Here is a 24,799-nt window from a genome sequence, read left to right on the forward strand (position 1 = left end):
CTTTGTGGGCTCCATCGGTCTTTCAGATACAAAAAAATACTGCTTTTTGCTAAAAGATGTGCTTTGTTCCTTTTGTTGGGTAAGCAGAATGTCCTGACAGCCTCAGCACTTCATCATTAACTGCAGACCATAGTTCACACAGAGCCTGGGAGAGAACTGCAGCGAAAAGAAAAATGGTTTTTCCTCTCTGCCCCTGACCTCATGCCACCATGTTATTTTTCACAAGATCGCTAAGACGTTCATGAGCATAAATCAGCATCATTCAAAAACCAGATGTCAAAGGAAACAATAAAAGTCCCAGGGTTTTATGAATGGGTGGGATTGACCTGTGCTGCTGGGCTTGGATCAATGCAAAGCTGGCAGGGGACACCACTGCAACACAATAAATGTTGACATCTGTTAATCCTAAGCTCCCGGAGCATGTAAAAGGCACCAGTGAAAATCAGCCGTGCCCCAATGCAAGGTGCTCAGGCAGCTCCTTCCCACCCATGAGGGCAGCGGGCAGAGCTGGTGTGTGGTGGTGGTGGTGAGTCTTTGCCTTGGTGGATCTGCCCTGGGGAAAGATGTCTAGGGGCATCTGGGCTCTTCTCCACCTGGGAAGGTCCAGCGCCCAGCACACTAAGAAGCACTTTCTGTACTTTTATATGCATAAAGTCACCACCTCCCCTGCAGCAGCTCACCCTTGGTCTGAGGCTCATTCAGGGGAGTGCACCGGGCAAGGGGGCTGCTTCCCCTCTCCCCAGCCTCCCTGCAAGCATGGATCAGTCTCCAGGTGCATGGCACATGTTTCCTGGGGCACTCAGGAAGGTGGCTGTGTAGGGTCCTGCCACCCCTCTGTAAGCATCTCAACCTCCCACTCTGTTCCCCCTCTCTGTACAGGGGATGAGGGCTGCTTGCCAGCATTCACCCTGTCCACGGGAGCAAATGGCTTCCCGTGTCACCCTGATGCTGACTGCTCGGCTTAGGGTCATTTGCATTGCTGCTGCAGGCTCGAGAACATTGTGTTTGGGACGGTTTATACCCAAGATACCTGCAGCTGAGGTCTTAAACATGGAGGCACTCCAAAAGATAACAGGCTGCTGTTCCCTGCTGTGCAGAGAAATCTGTGGAATCTAATGACAGAAACAGAAAGGAAGAGGAGACACCCACATACGAAAGCAGTCTGCTCAAAACCTACCCTGTTATTTTTAGTGCAGAGTACTACTCATGTCTGCAGACATATTTTTTTTCCTACTCTGACTCCATGCAGAGAGGAGGATAAATACCTGTAATAGCTCATAATTTCCCTTTTCTTTAAATTCAGATAATGTGAAAATCCTGGTTGAAAGACTGGGTGGACAATACTGGCTACACGTGCAACACTGTTGGAAATGGGACTTGTATGCTTACCTTTGAAAATCGAGCCCCTTGGGGATGTGATAATTTCTCTCATTATTTTAGCTGGTCCTGTTTAACGCTTTTCTCCTCCCTGGCACGTGGCAGCTTAGAGCTGCGGCCACATCCTCCACAAACACATTGGGAGCTGCTGACCGCACCACCAATTCACTGGGGAGCTGCAGGAGGGACTAACTGTGCCTAATTACGGACAGCAAAACACCAGTTCCACAGCAGGGACAAGCATGCAGATGAACCTCTCAAAAGATTTAATTACGTAGAAGTGATTTCTATTTTGAAATCCCACGGGATTTCTATTTCAAAAATTAACTGCTAGAAAAAAATGTGGTTTTCTGTCTATTTGTGTCCCTCCTACCCTCTCCCCTTTATATTTGCAGGAAACAGTGCATGCATCATGATGCTGTACATATTCTGAGCAGCCTTATTCCTTAAAACCAGATTCAGCAATCATGATTAAACTGAGATGTGCCTGTGTTTCTGCTGAATGTGAATAAAAAGCAGTTAGGTCTTTACCTCTGAGCTTGTCAAACAAGAGTGATTAAAAATACACAGCTAGCTGGAAAACAGCAAGATAGAAGCCTGTGAAACTAAACAGAACAGCCTCTTAAGCTGATTTTTAGCTGAGCTGGTTTTCATCTAGCATTAACTTCACCAGGAGGAAAATAAGACTAATCAGACAAGCAAAAAAAAAAAAGCAGTTCACATAAAAAAAAAAATTAATTTGCCAATTAGGTCTTGAAATACTATTTGCAATGACTGGCAGGTGCCTGGAACCCGGCTACCTCTGCTAAGTGATCGCTTATATGGTGCTGTGGCCCAGCAATTATTTACTACATTAGCAAACATGTTTGATTGGAGCTATTAACTAATTTAGATAATTCACATGCAGTCATTACCTTATATGAAGGAGGGGATGGATTTACAGCACCTGTATTTGGCTGGGGACACTGCAGTTCAAGATCCCAGTGTGGAATACAGATGTTGTAGACTATTGGTCCTACCATGTGGGCAGACATTTAGAAATGTCTTTTTTCCCCATCTAACTGTGGCTGAGGTTGTTTCCTTTTGCAGCACAGTTCCACGAGGATATGGGTCGAGTCGGGTTAAGAGAGCTGAGCTGATGGCTGAAGTCCTTCCCACCCAATGCAAGCCCACTGGGCTGCTGTGGGTTGGTAGCTGGGAGGAGGCAACAGTGGGTGTGAATGGGGCGATGGGCAGTGAGCTGCCTGCAGCCCGTGTCGCTGGTGGGGATGTGTCTGAGCCAGGAAGGCTGTGGAAGGGACAGCTTGGATGTCTGCTGGCACAGGCAGTGGTGGCAGGTGGTGGTTCCCCTTCCCCTTGCCCTTCCCACAGCAGCTGGTGATCAGCGCAGAGCCATTGCCTCCCTGAGCTGAGGGGACCCCTCCAGAGGTTGTCCCAAAAAGGCACTTCAAAGGTCAGCATCACTGCCTGATGCTGATCTATCTAAAAGTCACCTGCAAAGGAAAATTAGATTTTTTCATCCCCTTCTTAGCACAGCAACCATTGAATGTGGATGCCACCTCCTCCTGCAGCAGGACTTCCATGGGCACTGGGTCCTGCCATGTGAGCAGGAATGTCAGTCTCCGTGGTGGCTGTTTCCAGTGAGCCCCCGCTGCTGCTTCTCCACAGTGGGCACTGCACCAGGGACCAAGCATGCCAGCAGCTGAAGGGCACGAGGAGACCACCAGGAGGAGGAATGGCTATGTCGATCTGGAGATGGGCACGCAGAGCTCTCAGTCTCCAAGCTGCACGCCGCTGGCAAACTTTGGGGTTGGGGGAATGACTCATAAGATACATCAGCCCATCTGCACAAGGTCCATCCTGGTACTTCTGCATGAGGGGCAGAGAAGGTGAAGCAGCAGCTGCAAGGCAACCATGTGTGTGCATGCGCCTTCCCAAGCCCCTTTCAGTCCCCAATTTGCTAGCAAACCCAAACACTAGTGTGTTTTTGAAGTCTGACTGCTGGGAGCAGTACCAAAGCAGAGGCTGTTGGCTTTTATTACTTGAATGTGGGGGAACAAGTGATGGATTTGAGTCGTACCTGAAGTGGGCATCCTACTGGGTGTTCCACTGATCCCAGCCCCTGCAAGGGAAGGGGCTGACCTTCTCTTTCCTTTCCTTTTTGTCGGTGCTGAGATCCTTCAACACCGTGCATGTGCAATCTCTCCTAGTTTTGCCTGCCTGGTTTCATGTGTCACTTTTAGCATGTGGAAAGGAATGAAGACAAGTGAAATGACCGTGTGGGACAGGCGGCGAGAGCTTGGATCAGACAGATGGTGGGTCCTGCTAAAACAGGCAGTGCAGCTTCCCAGCCACTGTGGAGGGAAGGGTGTGATGGTGCCCGACCCCAGGATGGCTGGGACCTCCACCATCATCCTGAGAACCTACATGCCTGACCTCTCACAGTGACATTACCACAGTATTACGCTGGTCAGGAGAGGGTAGCCACAACAATTTTTGTCTTGGGCAGCAAAGTATGCCATGCAGCAGCATAGAGGACAAATATCCCAGCGGCTGCCAGCTCAGGCTCCCTGAATGCCTCTTTCCCTGGTTCCTAAGGTTTCTTAGGACAATCCTGTCCCTCAGCTTTGGTAGCAGATACAAGTCTAGATCTCAAGCCATAAAAATCCACCAGAAAACACAAGTTAGATAATTTCCCCAACCTAAAATGCTCTGTCTTTTTCTTTTTGTACATATACAGAAGATGTAGAGGAGAGGGGCAGATTTTTAAGTCACAAAATGCTGATATAGGCAAAAATGTGTGGCCAAAAGCCAAGGCTGGAAGCAGGCCAGAGAGCCAAATACTTGACTCAGGCAAGCGGGTACAAGGGCTTCTGATCCTGAGTGGTCCTGGTGTGTTTTAGAGCATCACAGGGTGACTCAGGTAGGAAGGGACCTGAGCAGGGCATCACTGTAGCCCAGCTTCCCGCTCAGGGCGGGACCAGCCCATTGGCCATCTGCTTTTGCCTTTCCCTAGTTCCCTTCCTTCACAGCTGACCCTGAGGAGCAGGTTGTCTTGCAGCAGAAGTAGCCGGGTCCCTGCAGCAGCGTATCCCAGTCAGTGCCGCTGTTTTTTTCCCTGGGCAGTGCGAACCAGCGCTAGGCTGCTGCAGGACACATCGCGCGGGGAGTAAGGGATGCCTTCAAAACTGCCTCGAGTGCTTTGTCGTGAGCGTGACCTGAAACTGCTTTGCAAAATCCCTGCAGTTTTCAACACCGAGGGCCAAACAGTCTTAAAAATGGAGAATACTATTTTATGAAATATACTGAATATGACACAATCTAGTATCTGTATTGATTCAATTTGAATATGTATATATATTTCCATACAGCACGCTGGAGAATTTTGTAGAAACACTGTTTTCGTAAGGCTGCTCGCAGGGGTCGGTAGGGGGACCAAGAGATCAGACAAGCGAAGGGGAAGCAAAAGGCAGCCCTTCATTTGGCTGTGGGGCTGACAGAGGGCTTGGCTCTGCATTAGTAATGGTGAACTGCTGCTACAGGAACCTGTTTTGTTACTAAGACACGTTACGAGTCAGCAGACAGCCACATTTTTCTGACTCATCAGCTGGTATTAATTAATGACTTGAGAGCACACCAAAAATTCCCATTGGCCTCCCTTCCTTGAAAGGCTGCGGCTGTCTCTCTCCCCCTCCCCCCGGCTTTAGAAAAAAGTCACATCAACAAAGCTATACATTTAAATATGGGAAATGACCAGAGTAACTCACCCCCGTATTCCTTGTAGAGCAGTGCCCTGCCTGCAGCGGGGATTGGTCCCACCTCCCCACCAAAAAAGGTCTAAAACCCCAGAGGGCAGGACACAAACCTGAGAAGGAACATAAGAGATAATACCAATCGGTTTTTTCCTCTCTTTCTTATGACGATCAGCTCTGTGTGTTACCAAAACTGCCTGTGACAAAACAAATGTCCATCTCTGTGGGCTGCCGCAGTTCCCTGCCAGGCAGGCCAGTAGTTTGGAGCAGCAGGATTTCAAGTATACAGGTTTAAAATGCCATCCTTTCTCTCAAACAAAGGAATGAGGCAACTCCACTGAACTAAACTGCAAAAAGCCCAGAACTGTCCTCCTTCAAAGAGGGCAGCGATAGCCCCTTGTCTCCTGGGGGTCCAGCCACCTTTGCTTATGCCACATGTGCATCCCCACCAGGGCTAGCATCAATTAAAACCCAGCTCCTGAGAGTCACGTTTCCAGGCTGACGCTGTCTCCCAACACCTGTATTTCTCTGTCCTAGCCAACAGAGCCACTGGTCTTAGGTTTTTCTGGGCTCCTTTATCCCTTACCTTAATGTCCAGTTTCTCATTTAAGTAACCTGTGTTGACATGAAACCAGTTTTTCCCAAATCCCCTGTAAAAATTAATCCTCAGAGGAGCATATTTAGACAAAATGTAAATAGTTTCCCTTATATAATTTCATTTGGACATAACAACTGCCACCAAGATATCACGTGGTCTCCAGCATATCATGAACAGGGTTTCGTACTTCACTGTCACTGGGGTGTAATTAAAAGATCCTTTTTTTTTGTCTTGAGTCATTACTAAATAAATAAAACCTCTTGTGAATCATCTCAGCTTCCTTCAACATGAATGCAAACAACAGAGCAAAGCCGTGTTTCTGAGTTCTGTCTGTTCTTAACAGTTATAACTCCCTTTGTTAGAAACAGCTTAGCCGCGCCTTTATGGACACAAATGCTCAACCGCATCTTTACTTTGGTTCTCATACTCTTATACTGATTTGTGAAGCACCAAGGAGCGTTAAATGCACTTTCCTCAATTCATAGAGGACATTATAGTGAGTGGTAGTCCTGATGAAATAATCCGATCTTCATCATGTATACATCTAACTTCTAGTGAAATATTAACAAGTCTTAGGAAGATACAGGTGAATAAAAGGGGCTGAAATATTTACCTCCTGTGGCTGCCCTCATGGTAAATGGCAGTGTCTTCAGCAGAAAGTTCAATGAGAGCAATTTTAGTGACTTGTATGTGCGCAGAACAAAGTCCTGTGCGAAGTCTTACCTCAAAAATACATTCATTAATGCTCCTGTATTTCATCTGTGAGGATTTCTCAGAATGGACTTTCTTGGGACAGTGTTTCTGTTTGCTCCTGCTGTTCTTTTTGCTTTCACATTTCAGTGGCTGGAGCATATAGAAAAACATCCCGACATTTTCTTCTTCGCCCCAAATGCAAGGAGCCAAATGTATGTTTGCTTTGGACTAATGACATTCAAACTCAAAGCAGGTCTTATCATCACATTATGAAAATTATAAAAGTGGTCAGCACGAAGCCACCTGCCATACCAGAGAGACTGAAAGGTCTGCTGACTGCCCGGACCAGAAGCAGGGGGGTCAGCTGGAAGGCAGGCTGAGAATGAAATTTTACCTCTCTAAGTTTCACAATCAGAAATTTGAACAGCTTCTTGTGCAGAGCTCAGAATTTAAAACTTGAGAAATTACAGAATGAACACAGGCAGCTAGTTACTTTATCCCTTATCCTTGTTAATTCTGTGGTGTACCCTTGCTCATCCAAAACTTAGCATTAATTTAGTCTCAAAAGTTCAAAAACATTTAAGTGATTAGACCTAGAAAAAGTTTACTAGTAAATTGGCTTGCTTATGAATTTATAAAAGCACAGAATTGTCTTATTTCTTTTAAGTTCCCAATGGAGCAGTCATACTGGGGGAAAGAGCATTTGATGAAAAACTCCAGCTCATTATCTGCCTTCCCCACAGGAAGGTGACTGTGACTTTTCCTGTTTCTCATTCATGACCTGTAGTGGGGAGTGTTGCTTTGAAATACAGCCATAGACATGAAGCACCTTGTACAGAAAGGGAAGAGAAAAAAAAATAGAAAAAAAAAAAAAAAAGGAAATGGAAGCAACACCAAAACCACATCTGCCTTCATATGATAGGCTACTGAACCAAACCAAACGGATTTGTCTTTTCTGGCAGAAGACTTGTTCTCAGCCCCCATGTCTGCAGACTAAGTTTGCTTCGAATTCTGATTTTAGGGTGTGCATGTTTTGAACATGTGAGGATTTAGGCTTCTCAGAGGAACAGAAATGCCAGTCTGAGCCAAGCCTTTGGGATGATTTCTAAAGCAAGCATGAAAAAAGGGTCTGAAGGTTTCCCGGTAGAATTTGTCTGTGCTTACTGGTGCCTCAAATTGTTGTTATTTAAACACAGAGGGTTTGTATTAGCTGCATGTTTGTGCACAGTAAATCCAAAACCAAAGTTTGACTTTAATAATGGAGTTGATAGCACTGAAACGCTGAATCTAAAACCGGGTAAACAGCAAATCCTTTTGTGGGTGCTCTCAAAGTCCAGATGGCAATCTGTGCTGTTTGCATTGGATTTTCTCCTCTACTTCCTCCATTTTGGTTGAAAAAAATACAAAGTTAGCTGGTCAAACAAGTGTGCCTGCTCCATCCAAATTCATGGAGAAAATGTGTTCATTTGACTTCAGTGCCCCAATTCATCAGCCTAATCTGGGTTATCAATATGTGTCTGCACGTACCAGACTATTTAAAAATGGAAACTAGAAGAGCTTCTGACTGCTCCACATCGGAGGCAGAAAAGTGAGTTTTACAAGTTGTTCAAACAGACGTCTTCAACCAACTGAACACCTTGAACTACCCCTAATAAAAGTCATCTTTCCTCAAATTTTGCATGCAGCATTTGGCAACATTATCTCCTTAAACACAGCTGCTTTTTTATTATTGCTTTAGCATACGCATATGGTCAGTTCATAAATGAATGGTGATATAAAAGCTACATATTATATGCTGGTGATATAATGAATGCTGATACAAGCACTACATGTGTCTACGTGCCGTGGCCTTGTAAACCCTTTGGGTAATACCAACAAGAGTAATTATTACAGTATTATTGTAATAAAATGGTGACAGTGGTGTACTAAAACCAGCAAATGGTCTAACCCAGAAATCCCTCAGAAAAGGAGGGTTTAGTCCTCTTAAACACAAGGCACAGACAAGGTATGGCAAGCAGTAGAAAAACTGAGCTCAGATACTTGCCCTGCTCTTCCTCCCCCAGAAAACCAGTGTAAGGTACTCATGCTGGAGCTCAGTAGCTTTTAACATCCACCTGGCGTGGACTTTGCAGGCAAACCAAGTTGAAGAGATGCATTTCAGCAAGCACCACGTTTAAACAAGGTGTCACACCATCTCAAAAAATGCCACCAGGCCTTGATGCCATGTAAGTGAGCATGGCTTCACTGCGAGGAAGCGTGGTGCACCTCCATGAGCTGCTGTGTGCCCGCAGACCTCCCGCAGCTGTGGGGACCCTCACAGTGCACCCCATGCAGTGCCTGCAGGACTGGTGCTCCAGGGGGCAAACCAGTACCCAGCACAGCTGCTACTGACATCCCCTCTTGCTCTTGTTAGCTTCTCTCTCTCCTGATGCCACCCTACTTCCAGCTCATTGCAGTACTGGGTAACAATCTGGATCCTGCAACTTTTGAAAGCTATGTTGAATTTCCAGCACCAGAACAATATGGCTACTGGAAGAAGGGGAATTAAAGGCTTTGAAAAATTAAAATGTCACACAAACTAGAAATGAAGGGTTTTTAAATTATGTACTCCTGAACACACATCTACAATATACAAATACATAAAGTATGGTTATTGGTGATATACAGGGCTCAGTCCCAGGATTTTTCAATCCTTGCTTTGCAAGCCCTTAGTAAAAGGCCTGACTGTTCTTTTATAAAAAGGGTGGGATTTTGGCTGAAATTCCCTCAGGACACAGGAGCAGATTCATAATCTAATCATTTATTTTCATAATTGCCTGCTATGTTATGGAGTGCTCCTACGAAACTTTGGATATTGCAGCCTGATTGTGAAACAAGTCCTTGCCTCCGCTCTGCCAGCAATGTTTATGCGCACAGAGCTGAAGATCAGCCAAAATTTCATTACAAGAAATTGAAAACACTGGAAGATGAATACAAAAAGTATTTGGTAGAAATTAAAGACACTGAAATAAAACCTTTTTCTCATATTGAATTGGGAACAGAATATGTTACAAGATTCAAAGGCAGAGATAGAAGAGATGACCGAGATCATTTGGTTTGACATTTTGCAGAACATGGACCTCAGATTTCCATGTTTAATCCCTGCTGGAATGAGAGCATCTCTTTCAGCAGGAAAAAATGCAGTCTACGGTAGTTATTAATGAGGTTAATTGTTAATTACTCTTTTTGTTAGACACTTGCACGTTATTTTTAATCTGAAGTGTTTCTGTCTTTGGCTTTTCTGGATGGATGATGCTATATATTTGTCTGTTAGGCTGAAGAGTTATCTGCTAATAAATTTTTGTTTCCTCTGTAGGTGTTGGCAGGCTACACTAGCTTTGTTTTTGATAAGATAAACAGACTCCTCTCCTTGAGGCTTCCTCTTTTTTTCCTTTTTTTTTTTTTTTTGTTATCCTGGTAGTTCTTTACTTGAAACCCCTCCAGTTTTTCAATATCCTCTTTGAATTGCTGACACCAGAAATGGACTCATTTGGCTAGTGTGCTGCTGTCAAAGATGGAGGTAATATATCCTACTTACACCCACTCAATATTCCCCAGCCTTTAATCACTTGGCAGAAGGGCTGGGTTAGCAGCTCGTGTTCAGCGTGGCCTCCAGCTCTTTTCCAGTCTGTCGCAGTTTCCTGGGAGGAGGAAGCACTGCCCTTCCCCCAGAAGGATGCTCTGCACCCCATCTCCTCGGGTGTCTGGATTTGAGCTTGGCTGTGTTAAGTGCATGGTTTTTAACAGTAACCAGACTAGCAGGTGATGCAGTCTGCTGTGTGCCACTGCCCTATCGGTGTCTTGTTTGCCATTTCTCCTATCTGTACATCACTGACAGCCTTCAGGAAGGTGAAAAAGCTTTAAGATCTATTTCATGTTCCTTCAGAGCAAAGGATCATATTTCTGTCACAGGCACAAGCACAGGCTCTTCTCTTCCAGTTTCTCTTGTGTCTAACTGCAAGTCCATTGCCAGTGAACTATATACTATCACCAAGTGGTAATGAGCAAAAGCATCAGGTTACATACAGATTAACTTTAGTTCTGAAAAGGATTGATTTTGGTTAATGAGAATGTTTAATAACAAAGAAATGCCTAACAATCACTGGCCAGGAAATTAAAGCATAAAAATACTGCATTGCTTCTGTCCCCAAGGGATGTTGACCACTTACTGACATTTCATGGGAAAACACTGTTACAGTCCCCGCAGCATGAATGAGACTGTATATGCTTATTAATAATTACTTTCTTCTGGTTACTTCTTACCCTTCTGGCACTCTTCTATTGGCTTTATAATTGCGGCTTTCCAAACTGCAAAGAGCAGCTTAAAAGTTGTAATTTGCCTTTAGACGTTGTAATTGCGCTTAGGTATACCTGCTCACTGCAGACATCTCCATGTTGGCATCACACTGCAATCCCACCGGAGACCCCCCAGTCAGCCTGATATCAGCCTGCACCTGATGACATATTGCCCACCACGGCACTAGCCAGCCCTCCTGGCGCAGAGCCCATGCAGCAGGCATGGCCGAAACCCAAAGGGGGACTGTCACCTCTTCCATCTGGGACCAAGAGCTGAATCACCCTGTGTCACCACGCAACCACGCCGCTGCCACCTGAGCTGTGTGCTGGGTTCCCAAAAGCTGGAATGACTAGAGATTGGTGATCTGCTACCCCTCCAGCTGGAGGCAAGAGAAGTCTTATGGAGCGGGGTGAACTCAGTGGGCTGCAGCTCTCGATACATTTAGTGAAAATAACTCAGTAACACTGATAAGAAAAGCACAATTCATTCGGGCATACCAAAAGGGAGTCGCTGCTAAAGCTTGTGTGGTGCTTACAGGTAGGACGCTGTGCCCACAGCAGTGTGGGCAGGAAAGACAAGCTAGCAGGCCCTTGTTCCCAAGGTCTGCATTGGAAATGGATTGGGATGCTTGCTCCACACAGCCATGGCCGTGAGCAGTGCGGAGGGCAGCTCCATCAGCACACTGAGCAGCTGCACCCAGATTCAATTATTTCTTCTTCTGTTTGGCTAGCTGACAATAAGCAGAAGGGCTGTTTAGTGTTAGGGGCAATTTGTAACATATATTTAGGCAGCAGTAGTGCATTGCATCCCCACGAGCTGCTACAGTGCCTTTGCTCTCCCCTTCCTACCCACTGGGTGGGCACATGCACGGCACCTGACATCACTTAGGTGACCTGCTCTATGGCAAGGTTTTTCCAGCTGGTGCTGGTTTAAAAGAATTATCTGATCCTATTAAGTGTCTTTGGAGAAACCCACCTTGCAACTCTGATGAGTTCACAACATCCTCAGTGGCTCTGAAGGTTTCATTACAGGATAATGGAGCAAAAGGTTTTTCTTCTCTGCACTTGTAGACAAAGTCCACATCCCTAGAGCCCTCCCCTCCCCTCCTGCCCTGCCTGCCACATGTCATTTTATACTGGATTTTTAACTACTGATTTTGGGGAAAAAAACATGTCTGGTTTCAAACTCCAGAGGAAACCAGCCCAGCACAGCTCCCTGAGGCGATGTTCATAGGAAGACCTGGTCTCCTGGGGGCATGATGCTCAGCACGGAGCAGGCTCCAAAGGCAGCCCCAAAGATCTGCAGCCAGGACGGTGAAGCAGCTGTGCCCCTGCGCAGCCTAGGGAAGTAGAGCAGGAGGCAGTTGCTGGACTATTGCTCTGGCCTGGCAAGAGAAGAAGGAACAGAAATTCATCTCAAGCCAGGCGGGGGATTTATGCAGCCTGCCTATGGTCTCGTCCCACCCCGGCGCAGAGGGCTGCTCTGTGGGGAGCTGCATGGCACAGCACCTCTGCAGTGGTGGCTGACTGCGGGCGGTCTGGAGGTCTGTTTCACCAGAAGCACCAAGATTAAGGCCATCTCCAGCTGATCCCAAGATGAGGAGGAGACCGAAGGGGCATAAATGTGACTTATGGTCTCCTCCATGGACACCTGAACCCAAGCAGGGCTTGGCTGGGCTTCAGCAGCCTGCAGCTACAGAAACCGATGGTGCTGAGTTTCATCTGCAGGGGCTTTCAGAAGCCAAGACATCTGCACCTTCCTCACATGTCTGGTCCTGCTTGGTCTGTCTCCATACAGTGACACAGAACGGCAGTAATGTTTAAGCCAGGATTCACAGCTGCATGTGCCAGATCCCTTTAAAAAAAAAGGAAAAATGAACTGGACAGGGTGCAGTAAGCCTGAACTTCCTTATGTAAAATGAGGCTGAACAAAGTACTTGAGCAAATGCTACTGGGAACAGCCCTGGTGAGGATGGGGGAGACCAGTGCATCCGCTGAGCCAGTCTGTATCTTTCAAGCACCACCTCTTATGCTTCATATTCCCCTCAGAGCTGAGCCAACAAGTACACGAGCTCTCCTGATCTTTTTGCCGATTCTATTTAAGGCATATACAGTTCCACGTCTCATTATTTTTGTTGCCATCTCTGTGAATCCAGCAACTGAATTATTAATATTTAAGTAATTTAAATAGCTGCAAAACTGCATTATAAAGCAGATTCATTCTTATTCAGGTGTTACTGATAAAATGCTACAAGCCTCCTTCATTATAAGCTCTGAGATCAATGCCCGAGGAGTCCTGGACAAGAAGGGCTGCTCCAGCTAAGTGACAGCATGAAGGATGCCAAGGAACCACTTATTTTTTTCCCTCAGAAGGTGAATGCATTGCTCTACACGTGCAGTAGTTTTTAACTGCTGGCCTGCATGTGCTAAAGAGTCATGGACACTCCCAATAAGCCTCTGTTCGAAACCTGAAAAGGCCAGGAAAGGTTTTGATGTAATTATTCTCTGCTTTTAAAAAAGCACACAGAAGAAAGCAGGCTGCTTTCTCCCATTCTCTCCTTCCATCTCTCTACTCAGCTCCTTTCCTTGGCTGGAAAGATGTTTAACAACCCCCTATCTTAATTAGGGGAGGCTGAACAGCAGGTTGAACCAGATGGAAGTGACTGAAATACTACTAGAGTCACAGTAATTCTCCATTCTTATAATTTTTTTATATTATTTCTTTGTTATATTTTTTCTTTCTTTTTTTATGTTCTTTGTTGCTGTCCTTTATTAAAAGCCTTCATTGATTTTGGTTATCTGTCCCTCTGCCTGCTCTGCCCCTGGTCACTCACATGCTTGCAGGAATTTAAATAGATTTTGAGAAATGACGCTCCCAGTTCTGAAGGTTGTTTAAAAGGACACTGTCAGGACACTTCCTCCACTTTTATTTTAAAAGCTTGCTGTCTTAAAATTTGAAGATACTTTATTTTGATGGGATTGATGTTTAGTGAAGCATAAGTCAGATTCAGATTTCACTTATTACCTGGGCTATAACTGACCTAATATTTTTCATTCATCGGAGAACTGCTACCAGTATAAATATTCCTCACGCTAACATAATAAACTCAGGTCTTCTGCAGAAAAAACTAAAAATGAAAAAAAAAGGATTGTGACATTAACTTGCTGTTTTACGTAGTTACAGGAAATGGTGCTGAACTCTTTTTTTTTTTTTATTTAGGATGTTTTTGATACAAAGATGCATGGGGAGAAAGGAAAAAATCATCAGCAAAGTCAAACATTTGTTTCCTGCACTTACTTAAACAAACACGCTTTTTTTCTGTGAATATTCTGGTTTGGAAATTTTACCATGTAACAAGTCCCAACTGTAAGATCCCTTCTTGTTCTTCACTACAGCATATGAAAACTGTTCTTGGAAAAAAAAAAACAAAAACCAAATCAAGTATTATCTTTGACACAGCCATGTTGAATGATGCATCTTTCTCTTTTCCCATGTGTTTTTGTTTTGTTGCCAGGGTAATCTTGCCCACAAAAAATGGTTCCTGACCAAAAGAAGCATATGGTAATGAGATAAGGGCCATCAATGGCTGCAGCAGAGAAGGAGGAAATTTAGAAGGAGATAACTAGATGAATAGCTTTTACACAACTGAATGTTGTGTGAAGGAAATGAAATTGGACTACAAAGCTTGCAGTATGTGACCCCATTATTTAAGTTTATCAACAACGTACAAGACCAATTCCCCTCTCCTCTGTACTCATATATTTCCACAGCATCCTATTTATCTCTTCGATGATCCAGTTGCTACTGCACTCTTCTGTTGGGTCCTAAAAATCCCCAACAAAATAATTGTAACATCATTTCTTCTCTCTCCTCTCCCTCTTCTCCTTTCTGAATTTTCTCTTCCCATCATTTCCACAATGCATTCACCAATGTGGGCCAAGCATGTGAGAGATTTTAATATCTGGTCATAGATGTTTTCTCCTTTGTCCCATGCTCCAGGAGCACTGTTCTGCTGCACGGGTTGGGAAGCAATGTCAGGCGCTGCTGACATGATTTGGAAGTATTTAATCCCTTTACTGATACTATTTGTACAATGATGGAGTCCCAACAGAGGGAGACAAGCTTGCACACGCTGCAGAGCTGACCTGCACCCACACCTGATGCCAGATACCTTCTGTGGGCTCTGCTCAGCTGCACAGCGCAGCTACACTCTCTGGCACATAATTGCAAGGGGCACACGGGCACTGCCACTGTGGTCCCCAGGGTGCTGGTAAGGACAGAGGTCCCCAGCATTCCCCCTCTGTTCTTGTTTCAACATATAGGAACCTTCAGGCTCCTTCCCAAAGAGGATACAGTAGCCAACTTGCCGAGGTCTCCCATGCATCCCCAGACAGCAAAACAGAGAGGAAATAATCTTCTCGGAGAGTCCCTAAGCTATGTCCTTGCCAGCTTTATGCTGGGCACATGACTTCTGCCCACCTAGCTGGCGGTTTCTTCCTTTTGGGGTACAGGGGATCAATCATATACACTGTGCTTAATCCAGTTCAAAGTAATTTAAATATCTCATTAAGGTAGAAATGGGTTTGTACACTGGTCCTACCCTTCTCTGAGCAGAGAGAAGATAGCACAAGTATCATAAGCATAGGCTTAAGCAAAGCATAAGCCGATGGGCTTTGGAGCTAGCCTGTACTTTTCTTTGTGACTCAAAAGACCTAAACAGCAAACAGAATATAAACACCGTGAGGCCAGTGATGGTGGGCCATCAATCAGGCTCAGGAAAATTAAGGGCTCTTCTTGCAGATAGCTGACTTGGAATTGCTACCAGAGAAAAAACTGGTAACAAATAGGGTTTGAGGTGTTTGTGCTCTGATCACCATGCCTGTTGATTAAGAAGCTGTTATTAGTTACACACAGTCATCCCTCCAAAAACATGAAATCCTCCAAAAGCAGCTGCTCTGATGAAGTGGTGAAATACTGCACATATGTCAAAGGGTAGCTTCTCCAGGCAGAAACATGCCCTGGGCAGAAACACCTCTTTTTGCTGTAAACATGAAACTACAGCAAATGTCTGTGTCTGGACCAGCAATTACCTGCTCTGCACCCTTCACCCCCAAAAGAAATGAACTTAAAGTTTTCACTGATCATAATCATGCAGGAATTCTCCCAAAAACCATCGTGTTGATTTGTAATTTTCAGACATGAAATGCTTTCCTCAGATAGAAATGGAAAGTAAAAGAGAATCTGACATAATACGACTGCAAAGAAACCCAGAGGTATTTTGGACAAAGCCACCTTTTTAGTCTTGTCCAAGAATCACGAACATGAATTAGTTGGCAAGCAGTTGTCGATCCACTCAGTTATCTGTCCTAGAAAAAGAAATTATAGTCAAGTCAGTAAAAGAAGCTGGTTGAGAGAAAGGAGGAACCACAACAATTTTAACTAGCACTGGTCAGCAGGTTAGTTTGTTGATGGAACGCTTCAAAGAGCCATCGAGTGTCCATCTCTGCATCTCTCCCTCCTGCTGGTGGGCTTATTGAAGATTTTGCTGCTTTTATGCCTGAAAGAGCACCATTAGGATGCTAACATTTGAGAACAAATAAGATGGTCGGACATTTTTTAAGGGCTTCACTTAGACACCGAGTGGGGGATGCTTTCACAGAAATACTGCTCTTGCCTATAGAGAACCTGTTGATGTCTCAGTCTGGCACCGAAGCACTGTCATTGCAGAGAATATCTCTGAAGCTATCCTTTTAAAGGGAACTGACTGGGAAGACAGAAAAAATCTGTTCTGAAGAGAAATAAACATCATTGTTGCAGCTCTTATATAGAGCCCAATTATTTCCCTTTTAGGTCTAGCTTTTTTGAACTTTACCTCAGTAACAGGCCTTCTTGCATCACAGTTTGAAGTAACCACAAAGATAATCTTTAAAATCACTTCTGTGCAGCTGACAGAACTAAATTCCCTTCTACTGACTAGAACAACCTTATTCTAAATGCCGTGAAATGAAAGCTGATCTAGTGTCTCAACAGTGTATTTTACAAACATGTTCTTTTCTCCAGCACCCAAGAACAACAGCAAAAAACATATCATGACAAAAACATTGTTAAGGCAAAATTAAATTTTATAGAATTTCACATATATGTTCATTTCCATATATTAGCAAAGTAATGTCTAGCAGATGTGCAGAGATGAGGGATGTTTAGGGCAGTCAGATTCAAGAGAACTGGGTCATCTCCAGGTCTGATACAGGCTTTCTGGTTAGAATGGTCTTGTACCATTGTGTCATTTTCCCATCTGTGAAAAGGAGACAATACTAATTCCTTTGGGTGTCCCAATCATGAAGAGTTTATAACCTTCATTGGAAAGACAGTCTCTTATACTGTGTGCAATGCCAAGAACCAGGCAGTCTTCCAAGACTGGGAACCCACAGACAAAGCTAATATAAATATGAGGTTATCATTGCAATGACTAACTTGCTATTAATTCAGCTGAAAGATTACTCAGTCTAGTATAAAGCACCTATTCTATATTGTATATTGTATATTCTATATTCTATATTATGTATTCTATATTCTATATTCTATAAAGCACTGGCTGCTCTGAAGTATTACGTGTTTTTAGACATTAACATATCAATTGTCCTAGCCTAAAGTATGCTTGACTGACACAAGTGTTACTCAGTTCAATTATTATTAAACAGTTGAAAGTCAGTTGATCAAACCTTTCATTTTCTTACTGACTTTTTAGAGAGGTTTGCTTGGAGTTAACTGCCAATTAAGCCAACAAGGGGTTTACAAGTGAAAAGATACCAGTAAGTGTTGATAGCTTCTAATACATGACACCTTCCAGAGATTGCTTGGAGCTTCATTTCCACCTTAGACAGAGCTGAACAGGGCAGCCAGGATTTTAGCCAAAACCAGGGTGGGTCAGAGTCAGATGGAAAATTACAGATTGCTTAAAAGGAAACACAGGCAACATGCAAAATCTTGAGATGTCTTAGAAACATAAATGCTCACATAAACACTGCAGATCTAGCACTGAAAAGCAGCTTCCTTGAACATCAGAAAACATCTCTTTATTCCTGTGAAGAAGTGTAAAGCAATCAGACATGCATTTTCCTCACTTTTGCGAGACATTTTCTCTTACAAGCTTTTGAATTGCAACAACGTAAAGTAAAAAATGAGAAAATAATATGTATTTTTTTCACAGTACTAAAACTAAAAACATTCAGAGCTCTTTTAAGAGGGATGACTAGCTTGTGGTTTTGGTCAGTTCCAGTGAAGACAGAGGAGGCATTCTCTGCACCTTCTTTTTTCTTCAGCACAAAGCAGTACAGGCAGATGATACAGCCAGAGATGTGCATATTTGTAGTTTTGGATCCATTTGTCATCTTCCTGCTAGATCGTTTACTCTGTGCCTGCACCTGTTTCAGTAAATGGAGGTCTGTGCAGTGGCTGACTGCTGTAAGCAGAGCAGAGGGGGTCTAAGTGCCAGGCTGGGACTTTGGGGACATTCCTAGTGGATGGCTTCAAAGAGGATGCTGGTTGCTTTTTTTCCACTCAGGGAAACGAGTTCCCAGGATGAGTTTGGGTGCCAGCCTACAATTACCTGTGCTCTCTAATGAAGAGTTTGTCCTCATCAGTTGGCTTTTGTGAATACTCTGCTAATAATACATTTCCCGCCAGCGTCACTTTTATGAGGAAGCCAGGACAGAAGCAACAGCAGCTCAGATGCTGCTTGTTGTACATTTTTAGCTGTGGATAATAAACCTGACACAAATGCTTCTCCATGTGCTCAGTGAGGGAAGGGTTCTCATGGGCACGGGTGGCTGTGGAGGTGGGACCCAGCCTGCCCAGCTCCCGGCACAGCCACCCACAGCGCTCTGCATCAGAGCATCCTTAGGCATGGGCACAGGGAGCAAGGAGGAAACCAGCCAGGTGTCCTGGTCGAAATCTGTCTGTGTTTCACCAGAAATTATGCTTCCTGGAAGACATTTTTATTTCCACAAACTGGTACACTCTGATCTGAGGAAAAAAAAAAAAAGAAAAGAAAAGAAAAAAGCTTTCTAAGAACCTTTTGTGTGGTTTTGACATCTCTGAATGGCTTCTGAATTGCAGGGCTTTTAGTTCTGGTAAGCAGATACTGTTTTGGCTAGCTCAGGAGACTGTTCTGTAACTTCATCTTCCCTGCTGAACTAGATGTTCCCTGAGTGGGAGGAACTGATATCTGAATTTCAAAGCAGTTAATAGTCTTACTTGCACTTTTGCAATATTTGGAAAATTGTAATTAACCAGCTTAGCTAATTTACGTTTTTAATATTTAAATGTTGCTTGTTACACAGAAGCTGATTGCTGTAGTAGCTTCATTCTGAAAGCTCATTAGAACTGCTAAAAGGTTTAAATACACACAGCTGAAGAAATACATGCATTTTTATAAGGCAGGTATTATGGCAATACTTTGAATTTCGTTGGCCTGAACAAATACGCCAGCCTTCTGCAGGATTTTTTAATCAAGCTCATTTGCATTTGCTTGGAAAGGTACATTGCTATTTTTCTGAGCTAAATACTTAAATGACATTAGCTAGCAGGATTTTTAGGTTTATGTTTTCCACTGTCATTAACCTTCTATTATGACAGAGCCAAGGAAAATCAGACAGGGGCCCTTTTGTGCTGTGTGTGATTCACACAGGATGCAGATAACACACGGACAGGAGGAATAAGACTGGCATCTGGAATTTCCTTTTAAAATGTAACAATATTATTTAAGCACATCGTCTCTTTACTTAAGGATGCATGCTTCTTTTCCTGAGCTGGGATGAAAAGAATTCCTGTGGGATTAGAAAACCAAGTTATTACCTGCTCATTGGAAAGGTGATACAGATGAAAGGGTAAGAAGGGGACATGAAGAGAGGAAGGATGTGGCAGGGACATGCTGCTTCTGCTGGGTGAAGTGGTGCGACCTGACGCTGGGCACAAGGACAAGACAGAGGTCTGGGACAAACCAGCCTCTTGTTATTTTCAGTCTTGTTTTCCAGCCCCATCCCAGCCAAACCGGGGGGTTGGGTCAGCCTGGCAGTAGGCCTTCTTTGCTTTTTAAGGTCTTTTTACCAGAGTGTGTGATAAAACTGTTATCTACTGTGGTAATACGGCACACATTTTCCTTCAATGTTTTTCCCTCTCTGTCATGTTTTCCCCATTTGTGGTTATTCTTCCTGCTCTAGTAGCTCACTTTTCCCAAAATGTAACTGATTTCTATCCATAGATATCTCAAAATGTGCAGAGTGCCAGACTGATTAGGAAACCATCAGCAGACACATCTGAATGTGTAAATACCCCTTTGTTGTTAGGGCTTTTCTGTCTGTTCAGCTATTTGGGAAAAACACCCAAGAAGCCAAAAGATAGATATAGATACACACACGCGCGCGCGCACGCACACACGCACGCACACACGCAGAATTCTCCAGTCAGCAGATCTTATAAATGAACTGGCATTACCCCGCCAGCACAAACCGCGGTGTGCTTTGTTTAGCATGCTGAAGCACAGGGCTTTGTCCTTCTGGCCTCCTTAGTCCTTTTCAACTATCCCTGGCCCTGCGAAACTCCTGCTGCTGTCCCTTCATCCATTCCCTACCTCTCTCCAAACCTGACTTCACCATCTACCTCTTGCCCTCTTCCCTGGATTTCTCTGGAGGCCCCGGTGCAGAGCCCAAGCTAATGAAGTGGGATGCACTCTGCTGGTAACTGCACACCTTGGGACCTGCAGCTGCTGGTCTTAACTGTCCTTCAAGTGAAACAACGCAGAACTGAAAGAGAGTGCTCTGGTATTTACGGCATCCCTTGGTCCCATGTCAAGCTCAAACAAAGGGATGGGAGATGTCCTGCAGGTGCCACATCCTTCTGCCCCTTTCCTGCCTTTTTTTCCCCCTGATATTAAACCCTTGATATTTCTTAACCTGATCTTTTCTGAGACTGGTAAATTTCACTGCTTGAAATCAATAGCTTCATTGTCAGAAAAAATTCCCAGCACAATAGAAGAGGTTACTACTGCAAGATCTAAGCACAACAGAGATCCCCAAATGACGGTTCCTCTTTCCAGTTCTCCAGAGAGACAGACAGCTATATTGCGGTCCTGTCAAACAGCATCTTTAAGAGAAAGCAAAGGCAATAACTTTTTCCTTTCTCCTAATTTACCATAAGAACCAAATACCGGCTGAGAGCAGGAAGAGCTTGGGAGGAAACATCAAGTGCAGAAACTCTGGTCAGGGTAGAACAGTGATGCTGCATGAGGCAGTGCCATGGACCCCACAAACCAGAGGTGGGAAATCCCAAACAGGATGGAACAGCCAGGGCCCAGGCTAGCAGGTTGCCCATCTCATGAGAGCTGTAAAGGAAAATTAAAAAAAAACTTGACAGAAGTCTTTAAGGACTGCCATACTGCACTGGCTCCTGAGGGGATCTAGACAAGTCACTAGTGGGCTGAGCCATGTCCACCCCAGGTGTGCCCATGCTGGTGAACCTTACTGGAAGCGGGCTTGAAAACATGGTGCTGGAAGGCAGGAGATGAGGGTGAAAGGTGTTGGAAGAAACCCAAGCCACACCTTTTTGCAGGCAGGTCGTCTGTTCTGGCTGGTTTAGTTGGGAGTTTGGCTTTCCTCAGCTCAGTGTGGAGGAGACAGCACACCATCAGACCCCCACCTCACAACACCCAGGAGGAACGTAAGCTGGAGGTAGAAAGCACTTGGTCTCTCTTACCTTCCAGTCCCCTGACAAGGACAGACTCCTCAGGAGTCAAGAAGCTATACCTTGCCATTGCTGCTTGGCTTCCGCACCCGGCAGTCTCCTGTTTCACCTCTCCTTTGGATTTGGACAAACACAAAAGCTTTCAGTCCCTACGGTGCAGCTAAAGGGCTCATTTCTCAGGCTACTCATGCCTCTTGATTTCCTCTCCCTCGCTGGGAAGAGATGAAAAAGACAACTCTCTGTTTCCTGCAAAAGACAGGGGGCTTGACACCACCCTGCTGCTGGTGCCCCGCTTAGTTGGGTGAAGCCAGGTCGGCCACAGGCACAAAAACTGCTGTGTCCTGGCTCCGTGGCAGCTTGTGGCAGGTAGGTGTGCTGTGGCCTCCAGGTTCCCCCAGCCCCCCCGGGTCCCTGGCTCTCTGAGACCATTGCGGAGGGCCTGTTTTGGACCAGGACCCATCTGACAAGGCGTCCGAAGAGAAAAGGAGCTACTGTTCATTTATCTAAATTGCTTGTCACAGCTGCTGCAACGCTGCTGCCAGGCTCCAGAAAGCTGTCCGTCACCCACAGGGATCATAAAGCTGAAACGAGGTCAGGAGAAAGTAGCTTGGATGAGTTTTCTTTTTCCCAGCTGGCTCCCAAGGGTGCTGCTCAGCCCAGGAATGGAATACCCAGCTCCATGTGGGGACTCTCACAAGCAGTTCTGCATGTGTGCATGGAAAGCAGACACACTTTCCTTCTCACAGTGCTCAAGTAGCATGTAATAACTGCTTACACCAATGGCACTTACTTGCAGTCCTAATGATTCCTTTCCTCCTCTCCTGCTCTGATGTGAAGAAGATCAAGTTACTCATCAGGGGCTCTTAGCACTTCCCACGCCGAAACCTTCTTTCCCACCAAACAGTTCTCACATCCAGCCAGAGCCCTGTTGATACCTTCCTTCCTTTAAAATTGGGCGGAACAAGGCAGGGGATGAAGCCTCTTGATGGGCTGCTTGAGTGACAGTCAGTCTACTGCAGTGGAAATGGGGGTACCATGGGATCAGAGAAGCACAAACCTTCATAAAATAAAATAGAAACTGCAAAAAGTACTGTTGAAAACCCCAGAGGTGCCGACAGCCAGCCTCATACTTTCCAATAACCAAAAAGATCTAAGGACAAAGCCTTGGCGCTGCTGAAAGAGGAGATTTCCATTGATCTCAAAGAAACTGAGGTTTCAATAAAAGTTGGGGGTTTTGATGCTCACTTACCTAAATTCAGTTTCTAAATGTTCTGGAGACACTCGCAGAAGTACAAGCCAAACATGAGGAAATCTATCTCTGCCTCAAGTTTGTGACAAAGCATTACAGGAAAAGAAGCCTTCGTATTAAGTAATGGAAAAAGTCTAATAAAAAGGGGGATTTTCATCAAAATCTGCACGGTAGTGTGACTACAGCCTGAAGTATGTGAAAATACCAGAATGCAGTAATCAAACCCATGGAGGTCTGGGGGAAATCTCTGTCAGAGTCTCATTCTCAGTAACTGAATAAAGAAGAGTATTTAAAAACAGTATTCACTGCATCTGTTCCCTGTCACATGTCCTCCACAAACAGCCTTTTACTAAATTGCAGGCATAGTTAATCTATTAAGCATAACAAGAAAGAAACAGTAATAGCATCATATTTTCCCTTCGAGGATACTAATTGCCTGTCATTTTTTTCTCTTTATAAAGGTCATTTTATTGTTTGTCTTGATGCTGTTGGGAGGGGCAGGGGAGGAATCCCAAGCCAGAGGCAAGCAAAACGCTCTGGTTTGAGTTTTGCAGAGTGGTATTGACATCTTTCACAGGAGGGAGGGAGGGAGGGAGGGAGGGAGGGAGAGAGAGAGAGAGAGAGAGAGGGAGAGAGAGTGAGTGTGTGTGTGTGCGTGTGTGTGCGTGTGTGTGTGTGTGTGTGTGTGTGTGTGTGTGTGTGTGTGTGTGTAGAACGTCACGGCTCACATGCAATCTGGTGCAGCTTGGCAAGCTGCAAACATGGTGCCCACGCTTCTTCTGTGCAAACGGTGTTAATTCCTGTGGACATCCCTCACCATTACAAGTGTGGCAGCTGTTAAACAGCAACATTTACAGGAGATAACTCCCAGTAATGATTTCAAAATAAACTCCAGAAACCTGGACCAGCACCAAGAGCAGAGTGATTCCGTGGTTGGAGGTGGAAAGGAAAAGGTCTAACCCTACAGAAGTAATTACTCGCATGGCTGTTGAATTGCAGTATTCACTAATTTTATTGCTTTTGTGTTTCTTTTCACAAATAGCCCATGGGTAGAACCATACATCTGAAAATGTCCTGCCAAATGAAGCAGAGGGAATAGCAGGAGCAGCTAGTGTGTGGCTCAGCTACCTGCCAACTGTTTTGGCAGGGGTGCTGGTGTTTTTTTCTGCTGCCTTAATTTTTATCATCACCATTGAGGAGTTAAGTTTGATCAGGAGAGTGGTATAGCAGCGAAAAAAAGCAGGAGAGATGAGGGTAGGAAAGGGCATGTGAGAGTGATGCTGAGGTGAGAGGAGGGGAGGGAGAGGCTGGGAGCCAAAAACTGTGCAACCCTGAGGATGCTTCCCACCTCCATGACAAAAGCAGGGCCAACTTGATTGTGAGCATGCCAGTGAGAGGAGGGCTTTGGGAACATAATTTATGAGTCCTGCTGTTAGGGATTCCTCTTTGTCATTTGCTCCTTAGTGCATTGTGCGTACTGAACATGTCCCCAACAAGTGCTTTAATGCTACAGAGATCAAGATACTGCACCTCCTGCTTCACCTCTGCTGCTTCAAAAAGTAACCTGCAAAATGCTTATGCAGCATTTAAATTTGTCATCTATATTTTAAAATACCATCTAAACAAATCGTCATGTTTTGTAAGCTAGGAGGGCTTAAAAAAATTGTATCATTGCTTCTTCTCAATGTACCATACGAAATTAGTTTCATCAGCTGTAACTGCACAGGTCTAAGATATAATTTCACATCTCTAAACAATTTTTCATATAACATGGTAGTTATAGTCAATGAATAAGTTATTCAATAAATATTTTAATTTTGTTTAATTAACCTGCTGTGGAATGCTAGTATATTTATAGCTGCTGCTAAGGGCACATTTCTAAGCAGTAAAATAATGGTATTTTACAGAAATTGGGTACATAATAGCAGTGCAATTATACTTCTAGCTGCAATGTGCATAATTTGTGATCTTGTAGGTTAATTCTGCTGGGCTGCACTCCAGTATTCAGCAGTAGCAGGCAATGAGCAGCAGTATCTCCCCGAGACACTGGCTCC

The 24,799-nt window shown here is 44.6% G+C and overlaps 1 long non-coding RNA gene across 3 annotated transcripts; it reads right to left on the reverse strand.

Moving 5' to 3' along the window:
* Nucleotides 1-1,739: 1,739 nt before the first annotated feature.
* On the reverse strand, nt 1,740-23,323 carry LOC308065890. 3 transcript variants are annotated; one of them, XR_013928964.1, is made up of 4 exons: nt 22,746-23,323; nt 22,287-22,553; nt 20,948-21,708; nt 1,740-17,711 (listed from the first exon to the last, which is right to left on the reverse strand). It is a non-coding gene; the product is annotated as an uncharacterized lncRNA (long non-coding RNA). The 3 variants fall into 3 exon arrangements; XR_013928965.1 differs by having other exon boundaries at nt 1,740-17,051; nt 17,567-21,708; XR_013928966.1 differs by having other exon boundaries at nt 1,740-21,708.
* Between the last annotated feature and the right edge of the window lie 1,476 nt (nt 23,324-24,799).

Source organism: Falco punctatus (assembly GCF_963210335.1).
Source record: "Falco punctatus genome assembly, chromosome: 6".
NCBI classification, from domain to species: domain Eukaryota; kingdom Metazoa; phylum Chordata; class Aves; order Falconiformes; family Falconidae; genus Falco; species Falco punctatus.